At 42.7% G+C, this 17523-nt stretch overlaps 1 protein-coding gene across 4 annotated transcripts in view; it reads left to right on the forward strand.

The window, feature by feature from the left end:
- Window positions 1-17523, forward strand: part of mgat5 (alpha-1,6-mannosylglycoprotein 6-beta-N-acetylglucosaminyltransferase) — a 220700-nt gene that overhangs the window by 23138 nt on the left and 180039 nt on the right. The window contains exon 1 of one of the 4 annotated variants that reach the window (XM_073047604.1): window positions 1638-1736. The exons of the other annotated variants lie outside the window; for them this stretch is intronic. The gene's annotated coding sequence lies outside the window, so the exon portion shown is untranslated. Of the gene's footprint in view, window positions 1-1637; window positions 1737-17523 lie in introns of those variants that run through there. 4 annotated transcript variants of the gene reach the window in all.

Consider the following 17523-nt stretch of genomic DNA (forward strand, 5'->3'; position numbering starts at 1 on the left):
ATGGAGCCAGTGATCATTAATGGAGAATGTGTGGAGCAGGTTAAGACCTACAAGTACCTGGGAGTACAGTTAGACGAGAAGCTAGACTGGACTGCCAACACAGATGCCTTGTGCAGGAAGGCACAGAGTCGACTGTACTTCCTTAGAAGGTTGGTGTCATTCAATGTTTGTAGTGAGATGCTGAAGATGTTCTATAGGTCAGTTGTGGAGAGCGCCCTCTTCTTTGTGGTGGCGTGTTGGGGAGGCAGCATTAAGAAGAGGGACGCCTCACGTCTTAATAAGCTGGTAAGGAAGGCGGGCTCTGTCGTGGGCAAAGTACTGGAGAGTATAACATCGGTAGCAGAGCGAAGGGCGCTGAGTGGGCTACGGTCAATTATGGAAAACCCTGAACATCCTCTACATAGCACCATCCAGAGACAGAGAAGCAGTTTCAGCGACAGGTTGCTATCGATGCAATGCTCCTTAGACAGGATGAAGAGATCAATACTCCCCAATGCCATTCGGCTTTACAATTCAACCGCCAGGAGTAAGATATGTTAAAGTGCCGGGGTTAGGACTCAATGTATTTAAGTAAACTACTTAAGAACTTTTTAAAAGCTATTATTAATGCTTTTTGAGAGGGTGATTTTAGATGCATATCATATTTTTACTGAGTTAAGTATTGTATGTAATTAGTTTTGCTACAATAAGTGTATGGGACATTGGAAAAAATGTTGAATTTCCCCATGGGGATGAATAAAGTATCTATCTATCTATCTATCTGCATTATCAGGGATTCCCGCCACCCAGGCCATGCTCTTTTCTCCCTGCTGCCATCAGGAAGAAGTTACAGGAGCCTTGGAACTCTTGCCACCAGGAACAGTTATTACGCCTCAACATCAGGTTCTTGAACTAAAAAGGATAGCTTCACTCAACTTCATTTGCCCCATCACTGAAATGTTCCCATAACCTAAGGACTCCTCATCTCATATTTTTGATACTTGATGGTTGTTTATTTATTATTTCATAATTTTTGTATTTACAGTTTTGTTTTGTTTTTGCACATTGGTTGATCATCTAGGTGATGTGGTCTTTCAATGATTCTTTTATGGTTATTATTCTATTGTGGATGTGACCGAGAGGGTCTGCCACAAGTAATTTCTTCTCTCCTCTTCCCCCTACCCCACCCCCTCTTGATAGCCCTGTAATTCTCATTATCCCTGTCTGGCAGTGTTGATGTTATGCTTACTGGGTGCACATGCTAGGCTAGTGTGCAGCATGGACACTTCTTGTTTGTACTTGCACACTCCTGGCCTGTGGCATTCTTTGACACATCCTGTTTGTTGTTGCTTCCTGCTTCAGGGTGGGGTTCCTGTTTGTGGTGGCACATGCTCTGTGCTGACTCAGTGGAAGAGTTCGTTTTAGGGGATGGGCAAGAGTGCTGACTCCTGGAATATGGTCAATTGTTGATTGAGTTTTTAAATGTGCAATGTCATTGTGATCTTATTATGATTAATGTATTTGTGGACATTTGTGATTGTGAAATCCAGTGTTTTGGCTTTTGTATAATTATTCAGGTTCGTGGTAACAACTCCCACCGCATTCCAAAGAACGAACTATCCCCTTTCTCTTGGAGAAAGAAAATTCTTTCCTAAAGGCTCATGTTGTTGCAGGTGGGGAAGGGAGAGGGTGTGTGGTAAGTTGAGGTGTATTACTTCAGACTGATGCTTTGGAGCTGTATTCTTAAGGGTCTGATGGTATGTATCTGTATTTTCTCTTTTGTCATTTTTAATATTTTGCGAATTTTTGCACTGTAAATATTTATTGTACTTTTGGCACACCATGAACACTTTTGCACTGAATGTGCTATTGCGGTCTACCGTCTGATTTTTAAAGTCCACACCTTCATAAGGGCACGCATCCTTCACCAAAACCCATGGTGTGATAATGGATTTATTAAGTATGTCTGTAAGAAAATCTCAGGTTGTATATGGTAACGTGTATATACTTTGGTAATAAATTTACTTTGGACAGTTGAGAGCTGTAATATAAGGGAATAGAAATGAGGTACCTGTTGTATAAAGCTTTGAGTTTGCATATGGAGTTCTGCTTGAGTTAGCAGAATATGTAGATTATACAGAAGAGATTTTCTTAAATCCTAAGGGTTAAATTACATGTTGTAGATATCCAGTTTGAATACTGTGGAATTTAAAAAGTTAAGTAATTACATTAGAAGAATTGAAAAAGAACTAGAGTACATGAAAGTATTTCTGTCAGCTGGTGCAGTGGAAAGGTAAGTTAGTAAGTTTGCAGATGACATGAAGGTTGGTGGAGTTATGTACGGCATGAAGGGTTGTTGTAGTTAGCAGTGGGACTTTGACAGAATTCAGAGCTGGGCTGAGAAGTGCCTGATAAAGTTCAACCTAGAAAAGAGTGAAGTGAATGACTTTGAAAGGCTGTAATTGAAGGTGGTGTAGGATATTGTAATGGGTGCCAGATGACACACATTGTTTGTAGTAGAAACTGTTCTAGTAATTCACTAACACTATCATTAATTTGTTGTGTTCACTTTAAGAGATGGTATCTGATGTAATGATGTCAGTGTAAGGCTACTGCTTTTGGTTTGTTTCTTAGGGAAGTAATGGGCTGTGGCTTTGTTAAGCACATAAAACGACTCTCATATGTTTTATTCACAAAATCCTACATCGGTGACTCCAGCATTCTTGGACAATTCCAGAGTTACTCAGTGGCATGTAAACCAACATAGTTGCTTTGAAGCTGCTGGAGTTTTGGAAGCAGCATGTGTGGTTTTGCTTGGCAGAAGCCCAGTCTGCACTGTGAGCAGCCACCGACAGTACCAAATGTTACTACCTCATAGCATTGCTAAGTAGTTACACTACAGTCAGAGTGCTGAGTCTACTAGAAGACCTGCCTGCACATGATGAATGTGTCATTCTGAAAACTCACCTATTACAGACTTTTGGACTGTTTGAGTCTGAGTGCCCTGAACAGTTGCTCTCCTTGCCTGACTTGGGTGACACTAAACCTTTAGCACTAATGGACCACTTTTTATCTCTCCTGAACATTCGCCTTCCTTGTGTTATTTTTTAAAGAACTCTACACAACAAATGCCTGATGTAGTAAGCTTTTGTACAGCTTTCACTAATACACCCGTGAAAGATTATTGGGAGCTTGCAAAAATGGCTGATAGTCTACACTCAGCCAGGCAGAGATGCATTGTTCCTTCTCCTTTTCCTGTCTCAACAAATTTGTCAGCTGAACCTTCAGCAGATCGGTAGACTCACCCCTGTGGCTCTGAACCAGACAACACTGGTTCTGTGATTTTACCATGAACGGCAAGGTGCATTCAACAGTCCCAGTGCATCAGGACATCGGAGGTCTGTGAACACTATGGGATCAAATGCTCGGGTTGTCTGTTGTTCAGTATGGACACCCTTTGAGGTTGACGTTTCCTTTGTGATATGGGTGCTCAAATGAGTATGCTGTCCATTGATTATAAAGCAGAGAGCGACAGACCCCGTCTGGAGGCCCGGCGGTGGCAGGATCTGGACTTGTGGGACATGGCACATGATGCTTTGCTTCAGTCATAGAAACATAGAAAATAGGTGCAGGAGTAGGCCATTCGGCCCTTCGAGCCTGCACCACCATTCAGTATGATCATGGCTGATCATCCAACTCATAACCCTGTACCTGCTTTCTCTCCATACCCCCTGATCCCTTTAGCCACAAGGGCCATATCTAACTTCCTCTTAAGTATAGCCAATGAACCGGCCTCAACTGTTTCCTGTGGCAGAGAATTCCACAGATTCACCACTCTCTGTGTGAAGAAGTTTTTCCTCATCTCGGTCCTAAAAGGCTTCCCCTTTATCCTTAAACTGTGACCCCTCGTTCTGGACTTCCCCAACATCAGAAACAATCTTCCTGCATCTAGCCTGTCCAATCCCTTTAGAATTTTATACATTTCAATAAGATCCCCCCTCAGTCTTCTAAATTCCAGTGAGTATAAGCCTAGTCGATCCAGTCTTTCTTCATATGAAAGTCCTGCTATCCCAGGAATCAATCTGGTGAACCTTCTTTGTACTCCCTCTATGGCAAGAAAGTCTTTCCTCACATTAGGGGACCAAAACTGCTCACAATATTCTAGGTGCGGTCTCACCAAGGCCTTGTACAACTGTAGTAGAACCTCCCTGCTCCTGTACTCAAATCCTTTTGCTATGAATGCCAACATACCATTTGCCTTTTTCACTGCCTGCTGAACCTGCATGCCCACCTTCAATGACTGGTGTACAATGACATCCAAGTCTCGTTGCACCTCCCCTTTTCCTAATTGGCCACCATTCAGATAATAATCTGTTTTCCTGTTCTTGCAACCAAAGTGGATAACCTCACATTTATCCACATTAAGTTGCATCTGCCATGAATTTGCCCACTCACCTAATCTATCCAAGTCACCCTGCATCCTCTTAGCATCCTCCTCACAGCTAACACCGCTGCCCAGCTTTGTGTCATCTGCAAACTTGGAGATGCTGCATTTAATTCCCTCGTCTAAATCATTAATATATGTATTGTAAACAACTGGGGTCCCAGCACTGAGCCTTGCGGTACCCCACTAGTCACTGCCTGCCATTCTGAAAAGGTCCCGTTCTTTGCTTCCTGTCTGCCAACAAATTCTCTATCCACATCAATACCGTGTGCTTTAAGTTTGCACACTAATCTCCTGTGTGGGACCTTGTCAAAAGACTTTTGAAAGTCTAAATATACCACATCCACTGGCTCTCCCATATCCACTCTACTAGTTACATCTTCAAAACATTCTATAAGGTTTGTCAGACATGATATTCCTTTCACAAATCCATGCTGACTTTGTCCGATGATTTCACCTCTTTCCAAATGTGCTGTTATCACATCTTTGATAACCAACTCTAGCTTTTACCCCACCACCGATGTCAGACTAACGGTCTATAGTTCCCCGGTTTTTCTCTCCCTCCTTTTTTTAAAAAGTGGGGTTACATTAGCCACACTCCAATCCTCAGGAACTAATCCAGAATCTAAGGAGTTTTGAAAAAACTCCACGCATTCACCACTCTGTGTTTTAAAAAAAACCCAACTCTGTATCTACTCCCCCGCACCTTAAACCTGTGTCCTCTTGTGGCAACCATTTCAGCCCTGGGAAAATGCCTCTGATTATCCACACGATCAATGCCTCTCATCATCTTATACACCTCTATCAGTCACCTCTCATCTTTTGCTGTTCCAAGGAGAAATGGCTGAGTTCACTCAACTTGTTTTTGTAAGGTATGCTCCCCAATCCAGGCAACATCCTTGTAAATCTCTTCTGCACCCTTTCTATGATTTCCACATCGTTCCTGTAGTGAGGCGACCAGAACTGAACACAGAACTCCAAGTGGGGTCTGACCAGGGTCCTATATAGCTGCAACATTACCTCTCGGCACCTAAATTCAATTTCACAATTCATGAAGGCCAATGCACCGTATGCCTTCTTGACCACAGAGTCAACCTGCACAGCTGCTTTGAGCATCCTATGGACTCGAACCCTAAGATCCCTCTGATCCTCCACACTGCCAAGAGTCTTACCATTAATACTATATTCTGCCATCATATTTGACCTACCAAAATGAACCACTTCACTCTTACCTGGGTTGAACTCCATCTGCCACTTCTCAGCCCAGTTTTGCATCCTATCAATGTCCCGCTGTAACCTCTGACAGCCCCCCCAACACTATTCACAACACCTCCAACCTTTGTGTCATCAGCAAACTTGCTAACCCATCCCTCCACTTCCTCATCCAGGTCATTTATAAAATCACAAAGAGTAAGGGTCGCAGAAGAGATACCTGAGGCACAGCACTGGTGACTGACCTCCATGCAGAATATGACCTGTCTACAACCACTCTTTGCCTTCTATGGGCAAGCCAGTTCTGAATCCACAAAGCAATGTCCCTTTGGATCCCATGCCTCCTTACTTTCTCAATAAGTCTTTATATAAGCCTCAATATGCCCTTCGAAATAGCCACTCTTTTTTATGCTTATCTTGCAGGTGCCATAAGGAATACAAGGCACAATAGGTTTCTCACAGCAATTAATCAGGCAATGATAGAAGTTACCCTAAGCAAAACTGAAGTTAAGCGCAGATCGCATACCAAGGATTATGTCACCCACTCAGCTTATTTTATGGGAAAGCATTTGTGCAACTATATTCTTTTTCGCAAGCTCAGCTTATCTTATGAGAAAGAATTTGTGCATTTATACTCTTTTTCTCAAGATCATAGCTGCTATGACTCTCTATATATAAAAATAGCCAGGGTCACAAGCGGCCTACGAGATGCTAACTTCTTAATATTACACAGGGAATAAAGTCCTAACCTATTCAACTTTTCTCTGTAACTCAGTTTCTCAAGTCCAGGCAACTTCCTTGTAAACCTTCTCTGCACGCTTTCAACCTTATTAATATCATTCCTGTAATTCGGTGACCAAAATTGCACTCAATACAGGCAGTCCCCGGGTTACAAACGAGTTCCGTCCCGAGTCCGTCTTTAAGTCAGATTTGTACGTAAGTCGGAACAAGTACATCCAGTATTATTTAGCGTCAGTTAGTCAAACGTTTGTCTTAGTATATAGTATATATTTTACCTTGCTATGCATATAAAACACTTAAGAAATATATATATTCTAATAATTAAACCACAGTGTTACTTAGTAATAATTGTAGCTTTCATCAGGGCAGGGTCTTTCAGATGCTCCATTATCTAGTTTAAACTAGATTTGCAGATGGAGGGGAACCAGAGTGTTAGAGCAGATAGTGAGGTGGACGACGATAAAGGTCATGCGAGAGCTGCAAGTATAGTGCATGGAGTAAAGCCAGATCTAGCATATAAAGAGGCTTTGAGGAAAGAGAAACAGAATAATGGGTGTAAAGATAGTAAGGTAGAAGGGCTAAAGTGTATGTAGTTCAATGCAAGAAGCATCAGGAACTGAGAGCTTGGATACATATTTGGAATTATGATGTAGTGGCCATTACAGAGATTTGGCTGGCACCAGGGCAGGAATGGATTCTCAATATTCCTGGATTTCAGTGCTTTAAAAGGGATGGGGGGGGGGGGGGGGAGAAGGGGAGGAGGGGTGGCATTACTGGTTAGGGATACCATTACAGCTACAGAAAGGGTGGGTAATGTAGCAGGATCCTCTTTTGAATCAGTATGAGGGGAAGTCAGGAACAGGAAGGGAGCAGTTACTCTATTGGGAGTATTCTGTAGGCCCCCTGGTAGTAGCAGAGATACCGAAGAGCAGATTGGGAGGCAGATTTTGGAAAGGTGTTTTTAAAACAAATAAATAAATAAATAAATAAATACCGGTGTTGTTATCATGAGTGACTTTAACTTCCCTAATATTGATTGGCACATGACTAGTTCCAATGGTTTAGGTGGGGCAGAGTTTGTTCAGTGTGTCCAGGACGGATTCCTGTCACAGTATGTTGACAGGCCGACTGGGGGAATGCCATACTGGATCTAGTATTAGGTAACAAACTGGGTCAGGTCACAGACCTCTCAGTGGGTAAGCATCTGGGGGACCAAGGCTCCCTGGCCTTTAACATTATCATGGAAAAGGATAGAATCAGAGAGAAGAGGGAAATTTTTAATTGGGGAAGGGCAAATTATGAAGCTATAAGGCTAGAACTTGCGGGTTTGAGTTGGGATGATGTTTTTGCAGGGAAATGTACTATGGACATGTGATCAATGTTTAGGGATCTCTTGCAGGATGTTAGGGATAAATTTGTCAGGTGAGGAAGATAAAGAATGGTAGGGTGAAGGAACCATGGCTGACAAGTGAGGTGGAAAATCTAGTCAGATGGAAGAAGGCAGCATACGTAAGGTTTAGGAAGCAAGGATCAGATGAGACTATTGAGGAGTATAGGGTAGCAAGAAAGGAGCTTAAGAAGGGACTGAGGAATATTCCCCAGGCTGCTCCACGATGTGAAGGAAGACATTGCTGACCCTCTGGCTAAGATCTTTATGTCCTTGTTGTCCATGGGAATGGTACCGGAGGATTGGAGGGAGGTGAATGTTGTCCCCTTGTTCAAAAAAGAGTAGAGATAGTTATAGACCAATGAGCTTTACGTCTGTGGTGGGAAAGCTGTTGGAAAGATTTTTAGAGATAGAATCTTTGGGCATTTAGAGAATCATGGTCTGATCGGGGCAGTCAGCATGGCTCTGTGAAGGGCAGATCGTGTCTAACAAGCCTGATAGAGTTCTTTGAGGAGGTGATAAAACTTTAAATACTTCTAACCTACAGGTTTTAGTTTTTACCTCTCTTTTAGCAAGGAGAGCAATCTTGCTTAAATGGAAGGCGTTTACCCTTCCTACACATCTTCAATGGCTACGTGATATTATGTCTTATTTAAATTTAGAAAAGATCCGCTGCTCAGTCTTAAATTCGAAACAATCTTTTTATGATATCTGGGGACCTTTCCTAAATTATTTTTCCAATTTATAAAGTTTAACAGTGCACAGACTTTTATGTATATTTTTATCTTCTCTTCTTAAGCGAATATATTTTCTTTTCTAATTTATCCATTATCATCCATCAGCTTTTTTCTTTGGTAGTTGGTAGGTGGTTGACTTTTCTTTATATAAAAAAAATTCTTTAAAATTTTTGATTACAGAGTGGTATACCTTTGTGTTATGCTATAACATTTTGATCAATTTTATCACAATATATGAATGTACACAAGTTATGTTGAGATGTATATATGTGTTGCACTCTGTAAATCTTGTTTTTTTCTCTTCTGAATAAAAATATTGTAAAAAGAAAAGAGGAGGTGACCAGGCATATAGATGAGGGTAGTGCAGTGGATGTGATCTACTTGGATTTTAGTAAGTAAGGCATTTGACAAAGTACCACATGGTAGGCTTATTCAGAAAGTCAGAAGGCATGGGATCCAAGGTAGTTTGGCTAGGTGGATTCAGAATTAGCTTGCCTGCAGAAAGCAAAGGGTCGTGGTGGAGGGAGTACATTCGGATTGGAGGATTTGGAGAGCAAATGTGTAAGGAGATAGCAGATATTTGTAGTAAACACAAGGTGGTGATTGTGGGAGATTTTAATTTTCCACACATAGATTGGGAAGCTCATTCTGTAAAAGGGCTGGATGGTTTAGAGTTTGTGAAATGTGTGCAGGATAGTTTTTTGCAACAATATATAGAAGTACCGACTAGAGATGGGGCAGTGTTGGATCTCCGGTTAGGGAATGCGATAGGTCAGCTGACAGATGTATGTGTTGGGGATCACTTCGGGTCCAGTGATCACAATAGCATTAGCTTCAATATAATTATGGAGAAGGACAGGACTGGACCTAGAGTTGAGATTTTTGATTGGAGAAAGGCTAACTTTGAGGAGATGCGCAGGGATTTAGAGAGAGTGGATTGGGTCAAGTTGTTTTTTGGGAAGGATGTAATAGAGAAATGGAGGTTATTTAGGGGTGAAATTATGAGGGTACAGAATCTTTATGTTCCTGTTAGGTTGAAAGGAAAGGTTAAAGGTTTGAAAGCGCCATGGTTTTCAAGGGATATTAGAAACTTGGTTCGGAAAAAGAGGGATGTCTACAATAGATATAGGCAGCATGGAGTAAAGGAATTGCTCGAAGAATATAAAGAATGTAAAAGGAATCTTAAGAAAGAGATTAGAAAAGCTAAAAGAAGATATGAGTTTGGTTTGGCAAATAAGGTGGAAGTAAATCCGAAAGGTTTCTACAGTTATATTAAAAGCAAGAGGATAGTGAGAGATAAAATTGGTCCCTTAGAGAATCAGGGTGGTCAGCTATGTGTGGAGCTGAGGGAGATGGGAGAGATTTTGAACGATTTCTTCTCTTCGGTATTCACTAAGGAGAAGGATATTGAATGGTGTAAGGTGTGGGAAACAAGTAAGGAAGTTATGGAACCTATGACAATTAAAGAGGTGGAAGTACTGGTACTTTTAAGAAATTTAAAAGTGGATAAATCTTCGGGTCCTGACAGGATATTCCCCAGGACCTTGAGGGAAGTTTGTGTAGAGATAGCAGGAGCTCTGACGGAGATCTTTCAGATGTCATTAGAAACGGGGATTGTGCCGGAGGATTGGCGTATTGCTCATGTGGTTCCATTGTTTAAAAAGGGTTCTAGAAGTAAGCCTGGCAATTATAGACCTGTCAGTTTGACATCAGTGGTGGGTAAATTAATGGAAAGTATTCTTAGATATAGTATTTATAATTATCTGGATAGACAGGATCTGATTAGGAGTAGCCAGCATGGATTTGTGCGTAGAAGGTCATGTTTGATAAACCTTATTGAATTTTTTGAAGAAGTTACGAGGAATGTTGACGAGGGTAAAGCAGTGGATGTAGTCTATATGGACTTCAGCAAGGCCTTTGACAAAGTTCCACATGGAAGGTTAGTTAAGAAGGTTCAGGCGTTAGGTACTAATGCTGGAGTAATAAAATGGATTCAACAATGGCTAGATAGGAGATGCCAGAGAGTAGTGGTGGATAATTGTTTATCGGGATGGAGGCCGGTGACTAGCGGGGTGCCTCAGGGATCTGTTTTGGGCCCAATGTTGTTTGTAATATACATAAATGATCTGGATGATGGGGTGGTAAATTGGATTAGTAAGTATGCCGATGATACTAAGGTAGGAGGTGTTGTGGATAATGAGGTGGGTTTTCAAAGCTTGCAGGGAGATTTATGCCGGTTAGAAGAATGGGCTGGACGTTGGCAGATGGAGTTTAATGCTGAGAAGTGTGAGGTTCTACATTTTGGCAAGAATAATCCAAATAGAACATACAGGGTAAATGGTAGGGCATTGAGGAATGCAGTGGAACAGAGAGATCTAGGAATAACAGTGCATAGTTCCCTGAAGGTGGAGTCTCATGTAGATAGGGTGGTGAAGAAGGCTTTTGGAACGCTGGCCTTTATAAATCAGAGCATTGAGTACAGAAGTTGGGATGTAATGTTAAAATTGTACAAGGCATTGGTAAGGCCAAATTTGGAATATTGTGTACAGTTCTGGTCACCGAATTATAGGAAAGATATCAATAAATTAGAGAGAGTGCAGAGACGATTTACTAGGATGTTACCTGGGTTTCAGCACTTAAGTTACAGAGAAAGGTTGAACAAGTTAGGTCTCTATTCATTGGAGCGTAGAAGGTTGAGGGGGGATTTGATTGAGGTATTTAAAATGTTGAGAGGGATAGATACAGTTGACGGGAATAGGCTGTTTCCATTGAGAGTAGGGGAGATTCAAATGAGAGGACATGATTTGAGAGTTAGGGGGCAAAAGTTTAAGGGAAACACGAGGGGATATTTCTTTACTCAGAGAGTGATAGCTGTGTGGAATGAGCTTCCTGTAGAAGTAGTAGAGGCCAGTTCAGTTGTGTCATTTAAGGTAAAATTGGATAGGTATATGGACAGGAAAGGAGTGGAGGGTTATGGGCTGAGTGCAGGTAGGTGGGACTAGGTGAGATTAAGAGTTCGGCACGGACTAGGAGGGCCGGAATGGCCTGTTTCCGTGCTGTGATTGTTATATGGTTATATATGGTTATATGGTTGTGACTAGTGGTGTCCCACAAGGATCAGTTCTGGGACCTCTACTTTTCATGATTTTTATTAACGACTTGGATGTGGGGGTAGAAGGGTGGATTGGCAAGTTTGCAGATGACACAAGGGTTGGTGTTGTTGTAGATAGTGTAGAGGATTGTCGAAGATTGCAGAGAGACATTGATAGGATGCAAAAGTGGGCTGAGAAATGGCAGATGGAGTTCAACCCGGAGAAGTGTGAGGTGGTACACTTTGGAAGGACAAACTCCAAGGCAGAGTACAAAGTAAATGGCAGGATACTTGGTAGTGTGGAGGAGCAGAGGGATCTGGGGGTACATGTCCACAGATCCCTGAAAGTTTCCTCACAGGTAGATAGGGTAGTTGGGAAAGCTTATGGGGTGTTAGCTTTCATAAGTCAAAGGATAGAGTTTAAGAGTCATGGGGTAATGATGCAGCTCTATAAAACTCTGGTTAGGCCACACTTGGAGTGCTGTGTCCAGTTCTGGTCGCCTCACTATAGGAAGGATGTGGAAGCATTGGAAAAGGTACAGAGGAGATTTAACAAGATGCTGCCTGGTTATGAGAGTGTGCATTATGATCAGAGATCAAGGGAGCTAGGACTTTACTCTCTGAAGAGAAGGAGGATGAGTGGAGACATGTTAAAGGTATACAGGATTTTAAGAGGAGTATATAGAGTGGACAGCCAGCGCCTCTTCCCCAGGGCACCACTGCTCAATACAAGAGGACATGGCTTTAAGGTAAGGGGAGGAAAGTTCAAGGGGGATATTAGAGGAAGGTTTTTTTACTCAGGGTGTGGTTGGTGTGTGGAATGCACTGCCTGAGTTAGTGGTTGAGGCGGAAACACTAGTAAAATTTAAGAACCTACTAGACAGGTATATGGAGGAATTTAAGGTGGAGGGTTATATGGGAGGCAGGGTTTAAGGGTGGGCACAACATTGTTGGCCGAATGGCCTGTACTGTGCTGTATTGTTTATCGTTCTTTATTATTCTCACCTTATCCTTTATCCTTTAAAATTGTTCCGATTGTTGACAGGCCTCTTATACAATAAAGTGGTCTTGCCCTCTCAATATACCTCGTTATGATCTTGGACTTTGTTTACCTGCAGTGCACTTTTTTCCCTTAGCTGTTAGGCATTATTCTGCATTGTTAATGTCTTACCTGTTTAATCTCAATGCACTGTAATGATTTGAACAGCATACAAAATGAGCTTTTCACTGCATCTTGGTACATGTGACAATAATATAACAATACCTTGTGTTCATCAACATTTGTCAGTGCCCAACCATTTACCGTAGATGTATATTCTCCATTTAAGAAATAGAATATTTCAACACAACTGTAAGCCCCTTGTGCACAATGTATGTGCAATCATGCTAATTTGAACAGCATGTTGTCTGTATCCCTCTTACTGCCTGTTCGTGTGTATCTTTAAATGCTTCTTCAACATTGCTATGGTGTATGTGTAAAACAAATTAAAATCTTCCCATGTATGTCTCCTTTAAACATTCCATCAAACTTTTATAAATTATATTGATTTCCATAATTTTTATTACACTTTCCTGTAAACACCTTCAAGAAAAAAATCTCAAGCATGTACTTTGATAATAAATTGTACTTAGGCTTTTCACTGTGACCAACATTGTTCTGTAGCCTTTGATAAGCTATTCTGATCATTTAGAAGCTTTTGATAAACTATTTTGATTAACAAACTGTGCTAGTTAGAATACTACAGCTTTCCTCATCTGCAAAGCTTCCTTTCTTCACCACCACCTGCTTCCTGTCAGCAAATTAATTTTAGAAACATAGAAAGCCTACAGCACAATACAGGCCCTTTTGGCCCACAAAACTGTGCCGACCATGTCCTTAGCTTAGAACTATCTAGGCTTACCCAAAGCCTCTATTTTGCTAAGCTCCATGTATCCATCCAGGAGTCTCTTCAATGACCCTATCATTTTGGCCTCCACCACCGCCGCCAGCAGCCCATTTCACACACTCGCCACTCTCTGCATTTTAACAAAAGCAACAACTTACCTCTGACATCTCCTCTGTACCTACTTCCAAGCACCATAAAACTATGCCCTCTCGTGCTAGCCATTTCAGCCCTGGGAAAAAGCCTCCGACTATCCACATGATCAATGCCTCTCATCATCTTGTACACCTCTATCAGGTCACCTCTCATCCTCCGTCGTTCCAAGGAGAAAAGGCCAAGTTCACTCAACATGTTTTCATAAGGCATGCTCCCCAATCCAGGCAACATCCTTGTAAATCTCCTCTGCACCCTTTCTATGGTTTCCACGCCCTTCCTGTAGTGATGAGACCAGAATTGATTGGTGATCATGTTACATATTGGTACCAACGACATAGGTAGAAAAAGGGAGTAGACCCTGAAAACAGAATACAGGGAGTCAGGAAGGAAGTTGAGAAGCAGTACCTCAACGGTAGTAATCTTGGGATTGCTGCCTGTGCCATATGACAATGAGAATAGGAATAGAATGAGGTGGCAGATAAATGTGTGGCTGAAGAATTGGAGCAGGGTAGGGATTCAGATTTTTTTGGATCATTGGGACCTCACCTGGGGCAGGTGTGACCTGTACAAAAGGAATTGGTTGCACTTGAATCCGAGGGGGACAAATATCCTTGCGGGCAGGTTTGCTAGACCTGTTAGTGGTTTAAACTAATATGGCAGGAAGATGGTAACCAGTCTAATAGAGCTGAGGATGAGCCAGTAGATTTACAAGTAGATGATGGATGTAATATGAATGTAAGAAAGGACAATCCAATAATTGGATACAAATGTAGACAGTGCAAGGAGTTAAATTGTACGACGGAGACAACATTCAAAAAGGGTAAAGAATTTGCAGGATGACTCTGTGGTTAAGGAGGCATACAGTGCATTGGCCTCCATCAACTGTGGGATTAAGTTTAAGAGCCGAGAGGTAATATTGCCACTATATAGGACCCCGGTCAGACCCCACTTGGAGTACTTAGTTCTGGTTGCCTCACTGAAAACCATTGACAGGGTGCAGAAGAGATTTACAAGGATGCTGCGTGGATTGGGTAGGTTTTTACGCAAAGGGTGGTGAGTGCGTGGAATGGGCTGCCGGTGGTGGTGGTGAAGGTGGATATGATAGGGTGTTTTAAGAGGCTCCTGGATGGGTACATAGAGTTTAGAAAAATAGAGGGCTATGGGTAACCCTAGGTAATTTCTAAAATAAGTACAAGTTCAGCACAGCATTGTGGGCCAAAGGGCCTGCTGTGCGGTTCTAGAGGTTTTCTATGTTTGTAATGCAGTCCTGAAGGTGCTGTATTTAAATCCAAGTGCATTTGGAATAAGGTGGATTAACTAACTTGTGGTGCAAATAGAGATTGGCCAGTATGATGTGGGCATCACTATTATGGCTTAAAGAAGGCCAAAGTTGAGAGCTTAGTATCAAAGGATATACTTTGTACTGAAGAAATGGGCTGGAAGATGGAGTTACATCTTTAGAATGGAGATGGAGTTACATCTTTAGAAAGAGGTGACATAGGGTCAGAGAATGTTGAATCTTTGTGGGCGGAGTTAAGAAATAGATGTTATGGGAATCATATATAGGCCTCTAAGTAGTAGCCAAGATGTGGGGTTGAGATTGCCAAGGGAATTGGAAATGGTATGTGAGAGGGGTAATGTCACAATTGTAATGGGAGACTTCAGTATGCGAAGGGATTAGGAAAATCAGGTTGGTGTTGGATCCCAAGAGAGGTAATTGTTTTCCAACTGCCTACAATGTGGCTTTTTAGAGCAGGCTGTGCTTGAGCCAACTCAGGGAAAGGCTATCCTACATTGAGTGTTGTGTAATAACCCAGATCTTATTAGGGAGCTTCATGTAAAGAAACCTTAAGGAGCCAGAGATGGTAAAATGATTGAATTGATAACTGCAATTTGAGAGGGAGAAGCATAAGTCAGATGTATCATTATCACAGCGGAATAAAGGGAATTCCCCCCCAATTCAGCCTGCAGGTGGATTGGGGAAAATCAGGTTGGAAATGGATCCCAAGAGAATTAGTTTGTTGAATGCCTGTGAGATGGCTTTTTAGAGCACTTTATTGTTGAGCCGAGTAGGGGATCAGCAATACTGGATTGGATGTTATGCAGTGAACCAGAGGTGATGAGGAAGCTTAAGGTAAAAGAACCCATTCGAGGCAGGGATCACTTGAAATTTGATAAGGAGAAAGTAAAATGTGACATAGCAGTATATCAATGGAGCTAATGAAATTACAGTGGTATGAGAGAGGAGTTGGTCTAAGTAAAATGTAAAGAAATGCTGGCAGGGATGACAGCAGAGCAGCAATGGCGTGAGTTTCTAGGAAGAATGATGAAGGTGCAGAATAGATGTATTCCAAAAACAAATAAATAATCAAATGGTAAAATAGTACAACTGTGGCTGATTAGGGAAGTTAAAGCTTGATGTATAAGCAAAAGAGAAGGCATGCAACAAAGTAAAAATTAGTGGGAAGACAGGATTGGAAAGCTTTTAAAACCCTACAGAGAGCAACTAAAAGAATCATTAGGAAGGAAAAGCTAAAATATAAAAGCAAGTTAACAAACAATATCAACGTAAAGAGTAAAAACACAAAATGCTGGCAGAACTCAGCAGGCCAGACAGCATCTATGGGAGGAGGTAATGATGACGTTTCGGGCCGAAACCCTTCATCAGGAGTGAAGTAACATGGGATGGTCAAGGGGGATAAGAAGTGGGGGGAGGGATAAAGTAGAGAGCTAGGAAGTGATAGGTTGGAGGGAAATGGGCTAGGGGGAAGGTGGAGAATTATGGGAAATAAAAGAGAAAGAAAGGTAGGGCTGGGGGGAGATTATAGTGAGGGGGAAAAAAGAGAGAGAAAGAGAACCAGGCTGAAATAATAGATAGGGATGGGGGTAAGGGGGGGGGGGCAGGGGTGTCAACGGAGGTCTGTGAGTTGGATGTTCATGCCGGCAGGTAGGAGGTTACCCAGGCGGGAGATAAGGTATTGCTCCATCGACCTGCACGCAGCCTCCTCTTGACGGTAGAGGAGGCCATGGACAGACATGTCGGAGTGGGAGTGGTCTGTGGAATTGAAGTGTGTGGCCACAGGGAGATCCCGCTACTGCCGGAGGACTGAGCGCCGGTGTTCGGCGAAACGGTCTCCCAGTCTGCGGCGGGTCGCCCTAATGTATAAATGGCCACATCAGGAGCACCGGATACAGTATATCACCCCAGTTGACTCGCAGGTGAAGTGGTGCCTCACCTGAAAGGACTGTCTGGGGCCTGGGATGGTGGTGAGGGAAGAAGTGTTGGGGCAGGTGTAGCACTTCTTCCGTTTGCAGGGATGAGTGCCCGGAGGAAGGTCGGTGGGGAGGGATGGGGAGGATGAATGGACAAGGGAGTCGCGTAGGGAGCGATCCCTGCGGAAAGCCGAGAGTGGGGGGGGGGGGGGGGGGGAGGGGAAGATGTGGCTGGTGGTGGGATCACGTAGGAGGTGGTGGAAGTTACGGAGGATTATACGTTGGATCTGTAGGCTGTAGGGTGATAGGTGAGGACCAGGGGGACTCTATCCCTGGTGGGCTGGCGGGGGGATGGGGTGAGGGCAGAGGTGCGTGAAATACAGGAGACGTGATGGAGGCAGAGTTGATAGTGGACGAAGGGAAGCCCCTTTCTTTAAAAAAGGAAGACATCTCCTTTGTCCTAGAATGAAAGGCCTCATCCTGAGAGCAGATGCGGCGGAGGCGAAGGAATTGAGAGAAAGGGATAGCATTTTTGCAGGAGACAGAGTGGGAGGAGGAATAGTCTAGGTATCTGTGAGAGTTAGTAGGTTTGTAGTAGACGTCGGTGGATAGGCTGTCTCCAGAGATAGAAACAGAAGGATCTAGAAAGGGGAGGGAGGTGTTGGAAATAGACCAGGTGG

Source organism: Hemitrygon akajei, chromosome 5 (assembly GCF_048418815.1).
Source record: "Hemitrygon akajei chromosome 5, sHemAka1.3, whole genome shotgun sequence".
Classification (NCBI taxonomy): domain Eukaryota; kingdom Metazoa; phylum Chordata; class Chondrichthyes; order Myliobatiformes; family Dasyatidae; genus Hemitrygon; species Hemitrygon akajei.